General features: G+C 38.8%; 1 long non-coding RNA gene across 2 annotated transcripts; it reads left to right on the top strand.

The window, feature by feature from the left end:
* Positions 1-465: 465 nt before the first annotated feature.
* On the top strand, positions 466-3,928 carry LOC132041867 (uncharacterized). 2 transcript variants are annotated; one of them, XR_009411268.1, is made up of 3 exons: positions 466-1,643; positions 2,080-2,199; positions 2,762-3,928. It is a non-coding gene; the product is annotated as an uncharacterized LOC132041867 (long non-coding RNA). The 2 variants fall into 2 exon arrangements; XR_009411267.1 differs by lacking the exon at positions 2,762-3,928 and having other exon boundaries at positions 475-776; positions 1,487-1,643; positions 2,080-2,748.
* The last annotated feature ends 12,629 nt before the right edge of the window (positions 3,929-16,557 follow it).

The raw sequence follows: 16,557 nt of genomic DNA, 5'->3' as shown, positions 1-16,557 counted from the left end.
TTATCTAGTTCAGGTTAGCTCAGCTGGCATTCCGGCCATGAGGTCGGGTGCCCTATTACGCCTCCCCGCGGGAGTGTGACATAGTGGTATCAGAGCGGGTGTCTACAAGTCGTGTCTAGTAGAGTCCTATTTATCGGTATGAATAGCGCCATACTTATAAACAGGAGGCTACAGGGCATTTAGGAATTTTTCCTCTTCTTCTTGATCTAGATCGTGCGTTAGAGCCATATGTAGGGTATTCACTTTCAATTCCGACCCACGTTTATAGTGCAGCTATGTCGACCACTACAAGAAAATAGACTTTTAACGACCAGTTCTTAATGGAGGGATACGAATCCGGTCATTAGAAGCATATTTATAACGACATACTTTTTTTCCGGTCGTTAAAGTCAATTTTTATTTCAATATTAACGAGGGAATAATATTTGGCCATTAAAAGCATAACATCCGGTCGTTAACACTTAATTAATAAGAAAAAGGGCGCTAACCTTTAACTCTTAGTTTTTCCCAACACTCCATTAAGACCACCCACATCCCCAACCCCATCCGCAAATAAAAGCAAAATCCCTCATGTTATCTCTGTTGTGCTTTCCCCAACCGACCATCCGCAACCCTCAAATAAAAGAAAGAAACACCCTTATTTTCTATACAAAATTTACAGTTACTGAGCACGGAGCAACTCCACGAAGAGCCACAAACGATTCTGGAATCCTCACTACGACTAATCTTCCGTTTCCATTGAAGTGGTCTTATGGTTTCGTTCTCCTTCTCATCAAGTTAAGTTTTCTGCCAAGTATCTAAACTTCTAGTCGTAACTGTTGTAGAATTGAGAATTCCTTTATTGTTCCAATTATTTCTCTTGGTATTTATCAAATATATTGGTTTTCGTCTTAGAATTACATATTTGGTTATATAATTACATCCAGCTTTTTAGAGCATTACGATTCATGTGCAGCAGTCACTTATTTTTTTCCTCTGACTTATTCTGCGCCTTTTTTGATGATATAACTATGGAAAGAGTTTATGGTATTATTTGATTAATATTTTTAGTTAATTAAACTTAATAATTGGGGTTTACCAACTATGTTTTTGCTCGCACCTTCACTAATAATTTGACTGTATTTATCCCTTAAAGGGGACAAATCGTTATGGAGTTTGGGGATACTAACACCTTCCTAATATATAGAGGTTCATATTGTTAGTAAAGACGCTACTCAGTATAATATAAATTTGCTTAAATATCTGTGACTTTTAAGGTGTGTCTCTTCATACTTAATGTTATTAGCAAGGTGGCTATTATGTGCCCAATAAATAGTTGTACTGATGGAGGTATCTGAAAGGAGAGGTATGTGATCCCTACTTGGTAAAAGATGAAAGGATTCTTGGATAGAAAAGGAGAAGCTACGATCCAACTTTAATTGCGAAATTTGATCTCTTATATTTAATGCCAAAAAGTCCCTTCCCTTTGCCAAATCCCCAATTGCAGGTAATCGATTAAGATGTTTTGCTGGCCTCGTCAGTAAGTTGCATTCTGGAAAGTCATAGCACCTTCGCTAGGTAATCGGTCAACCTTGCTGTAAAGGAAAATCCTTTGATTGATAAAGGATGAACCATAAATATAGTCCAGCTCAGTTTATGTACAGGTATGTGAGTGTTAATGTGGTTTATATTCCGTTATTGAACTCCTACTTGTTTTTTATTTGTGCTCGCCATTTAATTTTTGACACTAGAATTGTGATTCAGATGATCCACGAAAATGTAAAAATGTTTAATCCCCACAAATGCACCACCTTTATTTCTATTAATATCAGAGTTGTCTACGTCAATTTATAATCTGATGGTGGAACCATACATTTTTACTTTGAAGAGTTTTCTTTAAGTTTTTGGATAACAATGGTTTGGTGCATTTTCTCTTCAATTAGACAATACTCAAGTTTGCTATTCCCTTATCGTGGTAAAATAAGGCATTTTCAATTTTCACTATATATGCAGTACACTAAGATATCATCATTTGTTAACATAGAAATGCTTATACGTGGAAAATGTTAACTTTGATTGGGCACCGACACGTTTTATCAGATGGTGGTAGCATTCAGAAAATCTTGCCACCTACGAGTAGCAGGATTCTCTTAAAGGTCTGCATTTCAATGTTGGACAGCATTCATGACAAAGAGGGGAGATCAAGTTTGTCAACCAAAGGTACTTTTTGCTGAGAATGGCTCTTATTATTCTTGTCTATGCAGGACCTTTTCTGAGGTCTGTTGCTTCGGTAATGGCTCATCTTAGAGTATTGGAATTGCCATTTCTAAAATGTTTTGTGAGATTCTAGTGTTTGGGTTTATTCTAACCAAAAGCGGGTTCATGTCATGCTTTTCTGTTTTCTTTTGGTACATCTAGTCGCTCTCACCTTATGACTCAGAGTCCCACGTTGTTGACATTGATAATTTTGACGATGAGCTTGAGGAAGCTAACACCACTCCTGCGAGTTACTTCTTCACAAAGTCTTTATGCTCTTGGATACATACTTTTTGATTGTATATCATGTTAATTCTCTATTTTTCCAATGACATTTAGCTGAATTAAAAGCTAACAATGAACATCAAGAAATTTTGGTGGAGTTTTTTTGCTTTGCGTTTACTGTGAATTTCTTAGGATTCAACTTCTGGATTCCATCTTCTTGATCTCCGAAATGTTTTGTTAGTTGGCTTAGATTTGGGTTTAGAGGGACAGATATTTAATTATTTATTTATTCTTTCTGCAGTTTTGGTGAGGGGGTTTGGCATATACAAGGTATTCAATTATGTGAAGAATATGTAACTAAATGACAATGGTACTTGTCTCCCACATAACCTATCAAGTAAGCAAAAACTGTCAAATGACTTAATATAATCTTTCTTAAATCATGCTTTATCAAAAGCAAAACTTGAATAGCTCATTCTTCATTCACATTGGTGCTAAACTAGCTTAATGGCCCATTATTAAGTCAGTCTCCTTGCCACAATTAAATGTACCTTTTTTCATGTGATGGCCCATCTGCTAAAAGCAGTCAGTTTTGGGCAGCACCTCTTAAATAACAGAGCAATCATTTATATTTTTTCAAATCTGAAACATTTGTTGTGGTTTGATTCTATTGTACTTGGGGCTGCTGGAAGCTTAGCCTTGTTTAGGACATGTTTCTTTTTGTTTGTCTAAGCAAACAATTTTATTTGCCTAACATTAGTTTTAGACTAGTCAAACAATGCAGAGACTAGCTGGTAATGAATTAATCCTACCTTGAAAAAGCTAGTAGAAAAGTCCATTTCTCCAACACCAATTTACTATCAGTTTGTGAGTTTCTAAACTTCAAGTGATTCGTTGAGATTTTCTATCATTTGTAGTCATTGTTAAACTTGCAAATAATACTTGTATTAGTTTGTTTATCATGTGCTTTAGCTTGAGGAATTCCTTGCTTTATTTTTTCCAAACATATAGTTTAAAAGTATAATGTGAGGAATTAAGAGATCATTTAGGTCCCGACTCTTTTAACATTAGCATCTTCTTGGTGTCAATGATGTGGAATACAACGTAATTAACTTTTTACTATTCCATTTCCCTATACAACTTAAAACTGTTAAAAGCTAAATTCGATCTAGCTTTGTCTAAATTATAGTAATCATTTGCTCCTCGTGTCTCTTGATTCACTTTCTATTCCCGAAAAGTCGAAAACTAAGTGATAAAGGTTTTGTGAAATCTTCTAAGATGTTAATGGGTAAAAGGATTGGGGTTGGTTGAATATATTTTCCTCACTTTATATTAATGTTCTATTTTTTCGGTAGGATCTTATAAGCACACCCTCTATGTGTTGCTGGAGTTTGCGCTACTGTTTGTGATTGGACTAATGTATGCATATTTGATTGTGAATTACCTTTATGGTTCCTATCTACACTGGCGGCTACTGTTTGTGATTGGACTAATGTATGCATATTTGATTGTGAATTACCTTTATGGTTCCTATCTACACTGGCGGAGCCACATATAGTTGAGCTTTGCCGGAAAATAACACTGTGTAGCTAGGTAAAAAAAATTATTTTTATGTATATATATTACATATTGACACTTGTTGGCTTCTTCATGAATTTACTTTATATTTTGACATCCCTTAGTGAAAATTCTGGCTTCGCCACTGCCTATCTACATAGGATTTACCTGTAAGTTCTTTGATCATTGCTTTTGGTAATACTATGTTTTTAGTTTCATTTACTCACATAGCTGCATATGTTCTTGTTTTGATAAAAGGGAGAAGCATGGAAGATGCGATTCTTGGGTGTAGCTTGTTTGTCACTTGCACCTAAAATGGAGGCGATTGAAGTTAGTGTAAAGCTACGAGCAAATGCATGTTCATCTTGCTCGTTCTTTTTAGAGGGGCATTTGAAGTTCAAATTTGTAAATGCTACAGTGGAGTTAGGAGCCGAAGAAATAATTTCACATAATCGGAAGATATATGTTTTTTAGCATTGGAATACTTCATTTCTTTTGTAATTAACTATGAAATTCTATATAATAATTGATTATTTTGTTTATTTTTGGATTACATGTTGGCTTGTATATTTATGTGCTTGTAGAGGAAAGGAAATTCTAGTCACAAAATGAAGCTAGTAATGACCAGATCTTTAATTGTCGTTGAAAGAGTATATTTTGTTGCTAAAAAGTGTTGCAACGACTGGAGTACCTGTCGTAAGGAAAGGTTATTAACGACTGGATTTGTTGCCGTCACTAAAGGATATTTACGACCGGATTACAAATCCGGTCGTCCACTTTTAACGACAGAGATTTTAGTGCCGGTGGCGACCGGATTTTTTCCCGTCGTAAATGAGTTATAGCGACCAGAAAAGCACTTTCAACGATCAAATTTCCCCTCGCTAAAAGCCTATTTTCTTGTAGTGGACGGAGAGTCCAATTTCAGCAAATAGGAGTGAGAGGACCGCCCTGATGGTGGATGCAGGACCAACACCACCGGCCCCTGCAGATCAGAAAGTGGCAGATGAGGGGAGACGGAGTGTTAGTTCTTCTATGGAGTCAGACCCCTCCGAGTTTATTCCAGAGCAGGCTCCCCCTAAGGCTACGACATCCATGGAATCAGACCCTTCAAAGATCGTTCCAGAGCCAGACCCTTCTGAGCATCCGACTCTGATAGAGGAGGACCCATATGAGGGTTCCTATGAGATCTCGATAGAGCCCGAGGAGACGCCAGAGGAGCAAGAGGAGTACTCGGGAGGATGGGGGCAGCCAAAGATATTCCAGGGATTACCACGTCTCTCTTCCCCTATAGTTCAGCATTATGTGAGGCTGGCCACAGCTGTGAGTGTTACTGAGCCTGATAGCCCCCAGTCTTGGGCATCTGTGAACCAGGGGTCCCTAGTGTATGTGATGAGATATGTTCTGGAGGGGGAGGAAGAGGATAGACCAACAGAGCGGGAGAGAGTAGAAGAGGAGGCTAGGTGAGCTCTACTTCGGGAGGTATTGACCAGAGCTCCCATGTGCAGGACCTGCGTAGGCGGCCGACATGTATATTAGCACCCTATTGATATCATGTGTGTTATATATAGGCATAAGTTAGTTTGATTATCTATAGTATGGTATATGAAAAATTTCGAAGGAATTGGTTCCTGAAAAAGGGGAATTAAGGTTGGTATAACGAGAACTGTGATGTCGGGTATTAAGTGAATAAGGATTGGGCCTTAGTCGCCAGTTATCCTATTTCACCTTCTTCTTAACGACATATGATCAGAGAATTTGCCCATAGTTCTAATCAAACCCCAAGTTAACAGACAAATGGGAAAAAGGACTTAGCTACCGACACAAAGGACATGTAGTATTCATCTTCAGGCTGAGAAGTTAGCAAAATAAATCGCCAGTTGAGACAAGTAAGGCGGACGGTGGGAAGATACGACCCGAAACTACCTCAGGACAACATGTAAACCAAATGGAAAGTCAGGACGACCTGAGTAGGCAAAGAAGAATGAAGATAACTGGGAGCTAGGACATGGAGGGTATATTAAGCAAGAATAGGAGAGACCGTGAGACGAAAAAGCTAATAGATGAGCCAAATAAGCATCACGGATAAATGAGCATAAAAGAAAATATAGAGAGGTAAAAGCGGAAAGGACCGAAATGCATCAAGGACAAGGAATCCTGAATAGTGAAGGGTTGAACGGGTTGAAAAGTGTAACCACAATAAGGAAGCATAGTGCCGGATTAAGTATAGTACGAGGGAAACACTAGAAGTCACGAGGCAACCACAACATTTGACTCAAAGGAAAAGCACTGGCTACAGGAGTGAAGCGAGTAAGGACTAACGCCGTAAGAAGACAAATGCAAGAAGATTCACCCTATCAGGAAAGTGACCTTATGATTTCGGGATTAACAACTCTGCCAGGCAGTAGGGAAATATTAGTAAGCATTGGGGTAAAACCCGAGGAAACGCATGACAAATTCAGATCAATAAGGCATATTAAGTGTAGACAGCGTTAAGTAAAGCGAAAATCACGTGAAGGCATGCATTCGTCTTAGTAAATGCCCAAGTAATGTATATGAATAAAGTGCAAGGATATGAGGATCTTAACCACCTTAGACCCGCCTCAGAGAATTCTGGGAATTGACTAACATGAAGAGGGACAGAGTTCCACAATCTGGAGAAAAGAGCGAAGTGCATGGAAGACTAGACGGAAATAAGATAGTGGATGCGGATAACCGGACAATGAAACACTCTAAAACCCAGAGCAGGGGAGTAAGACAGCGGAGAAGGGATTAAGTTGAGAGAGTTGACATCAGAAGGAAAAGTAGAAGGACTTTTGGGTCAACCGCGCTCTGAGAAAGCGCCAGCCTTCAAACAAGCATCTTGGAAATAGCGGGACAAGACCAAGATTATCGCGAAGGGAATCAAGCATGAACCAGCAACAAGGTAAGATACTTTAACCCGAGGAGCATTCAACCATAGATTTGACTATAACAAGTGTATTAGAGACCGCCAACCCAAGAATTAAGGTCATAATGAGGAGAAAGCTAAAAAGGCCACACCAGGAAAACATGATGGGAATTCTAAGGACAAGACCCTAATCGTGGTAGGGGTAAAACTATGGACAAAGGTATTAAAGATCGAAGTTGATCAAGAGAACCGCTTAAGATATTCCAAACATAAGGTGTTATACGACGCTATTAGCAGAGAGGCAAAGTGTAAGGAAGCATTCCATGACATTCTTGGAAAATATTGGTTAAGGACTATATTACGGGTGGCAATAAGAATGGGAGCGTGACTCAAGACTTATTGTTTTTCTACAGAATCTTTTGAAGCGATTCAACATACTTCAGCGGCGGTAAGGGATATGAATATTTCCAAGGACAAGTAAGCAACAAGCGAATGGAATCTAACTTCTACTCCAAAACGAGGTTGAGAGCCCCAACCAGTCAGTCAGGAATGTAGAAAGGATTGAAACATATGACAAAGGCTTCGGCATTCCTTGAGTTCTACTTTTTGCTAAAGAAAATTCGAGAAAGAGATGGAAGTAAAGGACGCGTTCTCAGAACACGAATAAGGTATAGGTTCAAAGAGAGGGTCAAAATAGTTTGATGAGATTGGAAGGGGCTTAAAGCTATGCGCCGGCTCAGGTAATACCCCTGTTTGCTGCAAGGTATCCCACTTATCGACTAGAACTTGATTAGTGGTACGTCGATCAGTTTCCACGAGAGTAAAGGACAAGCTAAGTGCAGCAGGTAATGAGCGCCCTATGCGAGGTGAGCTGCACAGGTAGTTTTGGTTAGCTGGTGGAATTCAAGTATGGATTAGTTAGGATAGGTAAGGACACCCCAATAAAAGGGGGGGGGGGGGAGAAAGGAAGAATATAAAGGTAAGGTAACCACCCAGAAGAGACGCAATATGGATAATAGAAGTAGAACGGATATCAGGAAAAGACCTAGACATAGTCAAAAGGTGGAGAGGTATCTCCTGTAATTAAGAGGTAGTGATGCAATCCGGAAACATCATAAGCAGAAGATACTGGATACAGATATGATGCGACTGTAACGTAATCCGGTAAATCACCATAGACGTAGGCATAAACTACTGTACGGATTGCCAAATTCCAAGACAAGAAAGGATGAGTAAGGTATAAGACAAAAGGAGTACGACTAATAGGCATTGCCAAGAAAGCGAAGGAGTGGGACGACTAGGACATCAATGGAATTCACCCCCGAATCCTAAGTAACATCATCGCCCAAAAATTGACCTCACTCTAGGAATAGTATGGTAAGGACCAATTATCAGCTAAGGGGAAGCAGGCAATGACAAAATAACCAAAGATTGAGACATCAGAGTAAGACAGGCACTAAGTTGAAGTCCATAATCGCAAGAAATGGGGTAAGCGTAAAACCTGTGGTCATTAAGAAGATGTCACACGAAGGAAGATTAATACGAAAAGGTCCTAAGATGAGAACGACAGTAAGTAGATGCCATCAGCAGCCAAAGGGCTGGACGACCCAGAAACATAATTTCCCAAGTATTAGCCAAATCCAACGAGCATATCATAACTTTGTCACCAAGAGCAGGCCAAGCATTGTCGGCACCCCCGAGGGCAGGTATTAGATAAAGGACGAGGGAAGAAACTTTTCGAGTAAAGACACAAGATTGATGTAAAGGTATGGAAGTCGGAAGCGTTATTGCAAGAATTAAGGATAGTCATGAGGACTCCAAAGTCAGCCAGGAGGCAAGTGCACCAAGGAAAGAGTACGCCGTACCACCCTATCTCAATGACAATAGGTAGTAATAAAGGATTAAAAGGTAAAAGTAAGGACAAACGAAGGCCGAGAAAGACTCTGAGGATAACCGAGTAAGTCCATTGGTTATCAACCTTTTCCATCTATGCGCGAGGGTGCAGAAAAGGAAGAAAGGGACTGCGGAGGCAGATTATCGACAAGATAGATAGAGTAATTAGCGAAAACTAACTACAAGTTCAGAATACGAAGATAAGAAGGACGACAGGTTCAAGTATACAGTGGTACCCCATAGTTAATCAACAAAAAGAAAAACAAGATTTAGTATATGGAAGACAAAGCATTGAGCTGTAAAGGTCTTGCTCGCAAAGATAAATTGGGGATAGGCGAAGCAAGTACAAACATTATCAATAGTTATGCCATAGTACGATGGACCGTAATAAGAAAGGGCCCCATACTTTCAAGGGCTTATAGAAGTATATGTATACACCGCACAATATGCCATGTGCATGACAGATCCAACCAAATCACGAAGGACAAAAGTGACAAAGGAGGTGTTTATGCGGACAGAGAAAGAAATGTTGGTTCAGGACAACCGAAGGTACTTGAGGCCATCCACTCTAGACAACAAAGTAGAATCAGTAGTTATAGCTGGTCAGAAGGTAGCAGCTAGAGGAGAAGACGTAGGATGTAAGGAGCAATGAATGGAGGGTCTAGATTCAATAGATAATCGGCTGAGGAAGCCTTCAGGAGAAGTGTTAGTTTATACAAGCATGCTTAAGTCTAATATAGCTTCTGCCCCCATGGAATGGTATCAGAATTCTAGGAGAACGAACCAGAAAAGTGAGGAAACCCTTCAAATGTTAACATTCGAGGACGAATGTTCTTAAGGGGGGAGAATGTTACACCCCGCCCTCTTGGAGCACGAGCACGCCACGTATTTCATTGTATTAATGGAATATCGGTGATGTCTCATGAAGCCTTGAAAGGTACAAGCCATGGGAAGTAGGTAACAATGACGGAAAGGATGAATTATGATCTCGTAAGTCGTCATCGGGAAGGAAAACCTTGGAACCAGGGGATATGACCCTTATCAAGTATAATTAATGATAAATAACATGTATGCGAAGTTTCGGAAGGTTCCGGGATCAAGCGGATACAAGAAAAGAAAGTTAATGGGACTTTGGAAGAAGTTGGTGATATTTCGGAAGCAAATTTTGGTCCAACTAGATGGCAGCGTAACTTTTAGCATACAAGAAGTTTTGAGGTGATTCAAGAACCTAAAAAGAAGCTCGTCGAGCCTAGTTTCCAACGCAACAAAGAGTTCATCAATACAACATCAGAGTAGGAAGTTATGAACATTTTAAAACAAACTGCCAGAAGCTCGCGAACCTATGCGGAAATTATTGAAACCATTTAAAAGCCCACTAATTTCAGCCCATTAAGCCAAACCCGACCCACACACATATAAATACCCCTCTAACTCACTATTTTACCCATTTCACCCCCAAAACATCAGATTTTCATCCATAAGCAAACCTTAGAGAGGTTAGTGGTATTTTGGCAAAAAATTTGCTAAGATCTAGTGGAGATTAAGGCTCGAGAGGAGCGTAACGCTTCGTAGACCTCGATTTTTCCATCGTGGCATTGTAGGAGGAGCTGGAAACCCTCCATGCAATCTGGTCTTTGAAGTTTCCAAGACAAATTAGGGTAAATCCTACTCCTTCTTTGGTAATTGAGTTAATCCGTAGTAATACTCACTAGATTATCGCATATTAAGTTAAATTGATTGGAAAAGTGAGATTATCCTCATTGTGGGTGTTGAAGGTGGATTCATATGAATATTGGTCTGAATGGAGGTTGCGGATGTTGGTTCTTGAATATTGTTGATGTTGTTGTTGATGGTTTTTGTTGTTATTGATATTACGGCTATCTGACATATGCCGGGATATAACAAAACAGAGGAAGTGCTGCTGAATTTTCCATAAATCAAACTCTTCAAGACTGTAGGAATTGGACAAGTTGAATCTACGGAATCTACGAAATTGACTAAAGGAAGTATTTGTCGATATAGGTTTCGGGACGAAGGGTCAAGCGGTGGAATAAGGGAGCAAGTCGGGATTAGCAAGGCAACAGATACAGGTATGTAAGGTTTAGATGTCCTTATTTCCTTGGCACGAGTCTTAGAGCTATTTAGCGTGTATGCTCCTCCATTCGAACCGTCCGAAGTTTTACAAAGAAAGGATACGTTTTTATAAGAAAGCTGGATTTTGAGAAAAAGCCATGTTTTACGAGATTTACCGATTTTATGGAAAAGTATATTTTATACGATTTTCTCTAAAAGAGCTAATTAATTATGACTAAAAGTCCTTTAGTGCGCATTCCTTGACCCTTGTTAAATTCCACAAAATGTCATGAATAATCCTTATGCTTGTTTATTGATGTCATAACTATTATTGATTGTCCTTTTGGCCTCGATATACATTCGATAACTAATTTGGAGGTCACGACCTTACGACACTCCGAAAGGCCAATGTCTATTTCTTGAACTCTGCATGCATTTATATATATACTCTATTTGCACTATTTTACTTACCGAGTCGTGCTATAGTCGGCCTGGTACGGCACGTAGATGTGCAACCACCGATCAGTTGGGTATGTTTACCGAGTCCCGAAAAGGGCTTTGTACGTTATGATAACGATATGAAGTTTCCCCGGTTGCGAGATGCCCCGAACGCGGGAGGATATGATGATGATGATGCTTATTTACCGAGTCCCAAAAGGGCCGGGTATGATATCTCACCGAGTCCCACTAGGGCCGGGTACGTTATATATATATACTATATTGCATATGAAAAATGGTTTTATCATGCATTGCATATTAACTGCTTTCAGATTATGTCCTTCATTTTTCTTATCTATGGTTATGTCTTGTTTGATTACCGTATTTCATCCTGCCTTATATACTCGGTACATATTTTTCGTACTGACTGTTATATGATTATGACTGCATTGTTACTGTATATGTTTTGGATACGTCGGTGGACGTGTATCCCTCCTTTTATGAGGATGATGTTTCCTCCTCTTAGAGGCTCGTAGACCCTGTGTAATATGTTGGTGTAGGTTGTGAGAATTATGTTTTGTTAAGTGAGCCTACTGACTTATGATATTGTTTAGTGGCAGCCTTGTGGCACGGTTACTGTGATTATATGTATATGCTCGTGATGTTGTCGACTGTTCGATTTGGGGTTTTGCTGAATGTAGGTGCCGCTAAGGCTTTATGCTAAGTTATTCCAAGTCCATTATGATTATGTTATCTAGTTCAGGTTAGCTCAACCGACATTCTGGCCATGAGGTCGGGTTTCCTGTCACGCCTCCTGGCGGGGGTGTGACAGAAGAGGGTCCTGATGATTGGAACACAGTCAAAGATAAAAATGTATTCACAATGGCAAAGAATCCAAACAAGTTAATAGATGGGAAGCCAATCAATGAGAATGTAGCAGAAGTACAAATATAAAATGCTTTTGAAGCATTAACTGTGGAAACTGAGGCTTTTGAAGGTCATGAAGCTGAATCACTCAAAGAATCTGCAGACAAAGAAAACAAAATCAAGAAACAATCAACAAAGTCTATGGAGAAACAAGATGTGGAGGAGGAGCAAGAAGTAGTTGGGCTCAACAAACCGGAAGTTGTAGACAGTCTATCTACAACTGAGGTAAAAGAGAAACAGGGCAAGATAAAAGAGATTGATGCAGCACAGAGTTTGGACACAGATTGTTATGTTCATAAAGTTGTAGAAAGTTTGTCTACAACTGTTATAAAAGAAAAAGTTTATAATGTAGAAGGGTTCAAGTCAGACAAGGAAGATGATGTGAATAATGTTAGTGATGGGATAGATGAGTTAGGTGATGATCATGCTGGGGAAACTAAAGTTGTTCTTAGTACTCAATCTCCCACTTTTAAATGGGGGGGATAGAGTGGAAGAAGGAAAGGAAGTAGAAGAGGACAAGGTAAATGGGATAGTAACTGTTGAAAATGGAAGTGATCTGGTTTATGAAATTGAGGAAGATTTAAGAAATGTAGTAGTAAATGAAGGAAAAAATGAAGTTGCAGGGGATAGAGCTGATATTGAAGATCTTGGTGGAGGAGATAATTATTCTGATGAGGTGGGGAGAATTGTTTCTTCAGCTTAGGCAGAAGTTGGCAATGCTATTGTTATTAGCAGGCCTATGGGTCAACCCTTACAACTAGCTATGTTGAAAAAAGATTCACTAATGAAGAGGCTTCATGATATTATCTCTCATAATGTGGTAGATGAAGTTGGCAGCCAAATGAAAGATAAAGAGAACTTTCACAACAATATGGAATATTTGGAAGAATCTCTTTCTCCAAAATCAAAAGCAAAGGGTGGAAAGAAAGGGAAGAAACAAATTGAAGGGAAGAAGCAAATTGCAATAGATATCCAACAACCTACCAGGGTTGTGCCAAAGAGAACTGCAACAAGTAAGTCAAGTTTTAAATGATGATCAAAACATTCATTTGGAACATTAGATCAGTGCAGATACAACAAGATTTGTATAGGCTTCAAATGTTACATAGACATTATATGTTTATGTTAATCGCCTTGATGGAGCCTTTTCAACAAGTCAGAAATATTCACAAGTTTAAGAGGAGACTAGGGATGCATCATGCAGGTGCAAATTGAACTGGGAAGATTTGGTTCTTTGTGGAAGAGAATGTGGATGTGGAAATTTTATCTGATACTGCTTAACAGATTACTTTGAAATTGTTTATTTAGGACCAAAATAGATTTTTGATCACCACTTTAGTCTATGCCAAATGTGATGAAATAGAAGGACTATAACTTTAGGATAGTATTTATCATTCGGCTGGTAGTTTTGATCAGACTTGGTTGGTAGGGGGGACTTTAATGTGGTTCTGAATGATGATGAAAAAGTAGGTGGAATTCCTATAGTCCCTCAAGACTATAAGGATTTTGCCTTCTGTATCAATTCATGTGAGCTGTATAAAACTTTATTTAAGGGAAGTCCTTTCACCTACTGGAATGGAAAGGCAGGTGATGATTGTTTATTTGAGAGGATGGATAGAATTGTCATCAACCTGCAGCTTCACCAATGGTTTGGTCATATTGAAGTGAAGCATATGTCTAGAACAGGTTCTGACCATGCTCCACTTCTTGTTTCTTTGGGAGAAGAAGCTCAGAATTTCATAAAACAATTTAGGTTTTTGAAATTTTGGACTAAATAGAAAGATTTTATGGATATATTTAAACTGCATTGGCATGAGGAAAGTGCAGCCAATCCTTTTCTGGTTTCTAAGCAGAAGATAAAGCAAGTGAAAGGAGCATTATCTTCATGAAGTAAATAGGCTTTTGGGGATATTTTCTCTTCATGAAGTAAATAGGCTTTTGGGGATATTTTCAAACAACTTATTATAAGGGAGGATATAGTGAGAATCAAGGAGCCACTTTTTGAATAAGAGCCATCTATTGAGAATAGAACAGTGTTGCAACTTGCTCAAGCTGAAATGAAGAAGTATCTACATTATAAGGAAGAATTTTGGAAGAAAAATCAGGTTATACATGGTATGCTAAAAGAGAAAGGAATACCAAGTTCTTTCATAACTTAGTAAATGGCAAGAGAAAAAGACTGCAAGTGAATAGAATTCAATATCCTGAGGGAGATTTGATAGCAGAGGAGGATCAGCTAGTAGTAGAAGCAGTTAGTTTTTTCCACAAACAGTTTACTCACGAGGAGAAAATCTCAGACTTTAGCATGTTGAGGCATATCCCTAGGAGAGAGTGCTTGTGGTCTTGATGGTCTGTCAGGAACTTTTTTCCAATCATGTTGGGAAATTGTAGGCCTTGATGTATTCAAAGCGGTTAAAGCATTCTATGAAGGGCATACTATTAAAAAATCCATCACTCATACTAACTGGGTGTTGATTCCTAAAACATCAGTAGTTCATAATTTTGCTGACCTAAGGCCAATTAGTTTGAGAAATTTCATTAATAAGGTTATATCAAGAGTCGTGCATGGAAGACTGGATAAATTTTACCTGAGCTAATTTCTAGTAACTAGTCTGGTTTTGTGAAAGGGAGGAGCATTATTGAAAATGTACTGCTTACTCAACAAATTGTTACAGATATAAGTAAAAGAGGCAAACCTTAAAATGTGGTGATAAAGTTAGATATGTCTAAGGTATATGATATGGTTTCCTAGCTTTATTTAACTAAGGTGTTGAGAAAAATGGGATTTCCAGAAATTTTGTGGATCAGATATGGAGACTCTTTGTAACGACCTGTTTGGTCGTTATAGTGTTTTTGACCCATTTATCCTTGTTTACCCTTCCCTGAGTCCCGTTAGTATGATTTTGGCCCGCGGGGATAGGCAACACGATTTTCGAGGTCAGCGGGCGAGTTCCAGTAGGATTATTGGAATCTAAAGTCTTAAATTGAAAAAATTTTGACCAATAATTGACCTTTGCGTAAAAGTGGCCGTAATTGAATTTTGACAGTTTCATGAGGTCTGGAACGTGATTTATGACTTAGTGAATTCATTGGTTTTGTTCACGAAAGTTTTGAGTGTGATTTGAGTCATTGGTAGAGGAACTAGTTAAGTTAAAGAGGTAGAGTTGACCACGGTCAACATCGGGTTAAGATGACCCCATGTCGATATTTTGAAAGTTCCAACAAGTTCGTATGATGATTTTGGACTTGTCCATAAGTTTTGGCGAGATTCCGAAGGGTTTCAGATGGATTTGGGTTGTGTCGCTCTCGTATTCGATGTTTTAGCCGTAGTTCATTGGCGATAAAGGGCACCATATCGATCAAACGACCGTTGTTTTATGTTTCGATTGAACTATTAGATCCGTATTGTAATTACGAAGCTATAGCTGTTACACCCCGTATCTTCGAAGAGCACTTATCAAATTTGAAACGTAAGTACGTTGAGTTAGGGTTAAGTAAAATCACTTTGAAATATGAGGAGCAAGCATGATTAAGTATATTTAATAAGTGAAGGATGTATATAAGGTATACTGGAAGGTTTTATAAGGAAATAAGTGGAAGAAATGAAGTAGTACAACTTTGGAGAAAGGATGGGTAATGTTTGTGTGAAAATTCTGGTCCAAATTGGGGGACGAATATCTCTTAGCATATGAAGTGTTTTAAGGTGAAACAAAAGCCTAAAATGAATTTCGTCGAGTCTAGTTTCCAACGCAATAAATTGCTCGTCGATAGCACATAAGAGTAGAGAATTATGGACGTTACAAGTTCAGCTGACAGAGCAGAAACGCGTGCTAAGTACTGCTACAGTAACCGACCTACCACAGTACTGCTACAGTAAATTGCTACAGTGACCCCCGAATTTGACCCTATATAAAGGGTAAAACTCCCCTTTTTCCATCAGATTTTGCTAGAAAAATCCGAAATTGAAGAGAGAGAGAGTGAGGGAAACGAAGTAAACGATTTTCAGTGACGCGATAATCGAAGCTCGGATAAACGCATAGATGTGATTCTAGTATGGTTTTGCGGTGGATTCAAGGTGGATATTGAAGATATCGCTGTTCTAACAAAAATAAGGTATGAATCTCTCCTTATTAATATTGCTTTTGGTTTATTTACGGAGATAAAGTCGTTAAATAGTTGTGTAGTAAGTTGGTTAGTTATGGAAGTTGGAAAACGGCGTGTGGGGGAACTTTTATGGTACATATTGGTGTGGGAATGATGTTATTAATGTTGGTATTGTTGTTTTTTTGTTGGTTCTGAATTAGATTTCGGGCTGGCTATAA

This window comes from Lycium ferocissimum, unplaced genomic scaffold (genome assembly GCF_029784015.1).
Source record: "Lycium ferocissimum isolate CSIRO_LF1 unplaced genomic scaffold, AGI_CSIRO_Lferr_CH_V1 ctg12075, whole genome shotgun sequence".
Classification (NCBI taxonomy): domain Eukaryota; kingdom Viridiplantae; phylum Streptophyta; class Magnoliopsida; order Solanales; family Solanaceae; genus Lycium; species Lycium ferocissimum.
This window is presented reverse-complemented; position numbering and strand designations above follow the sequence as displayed.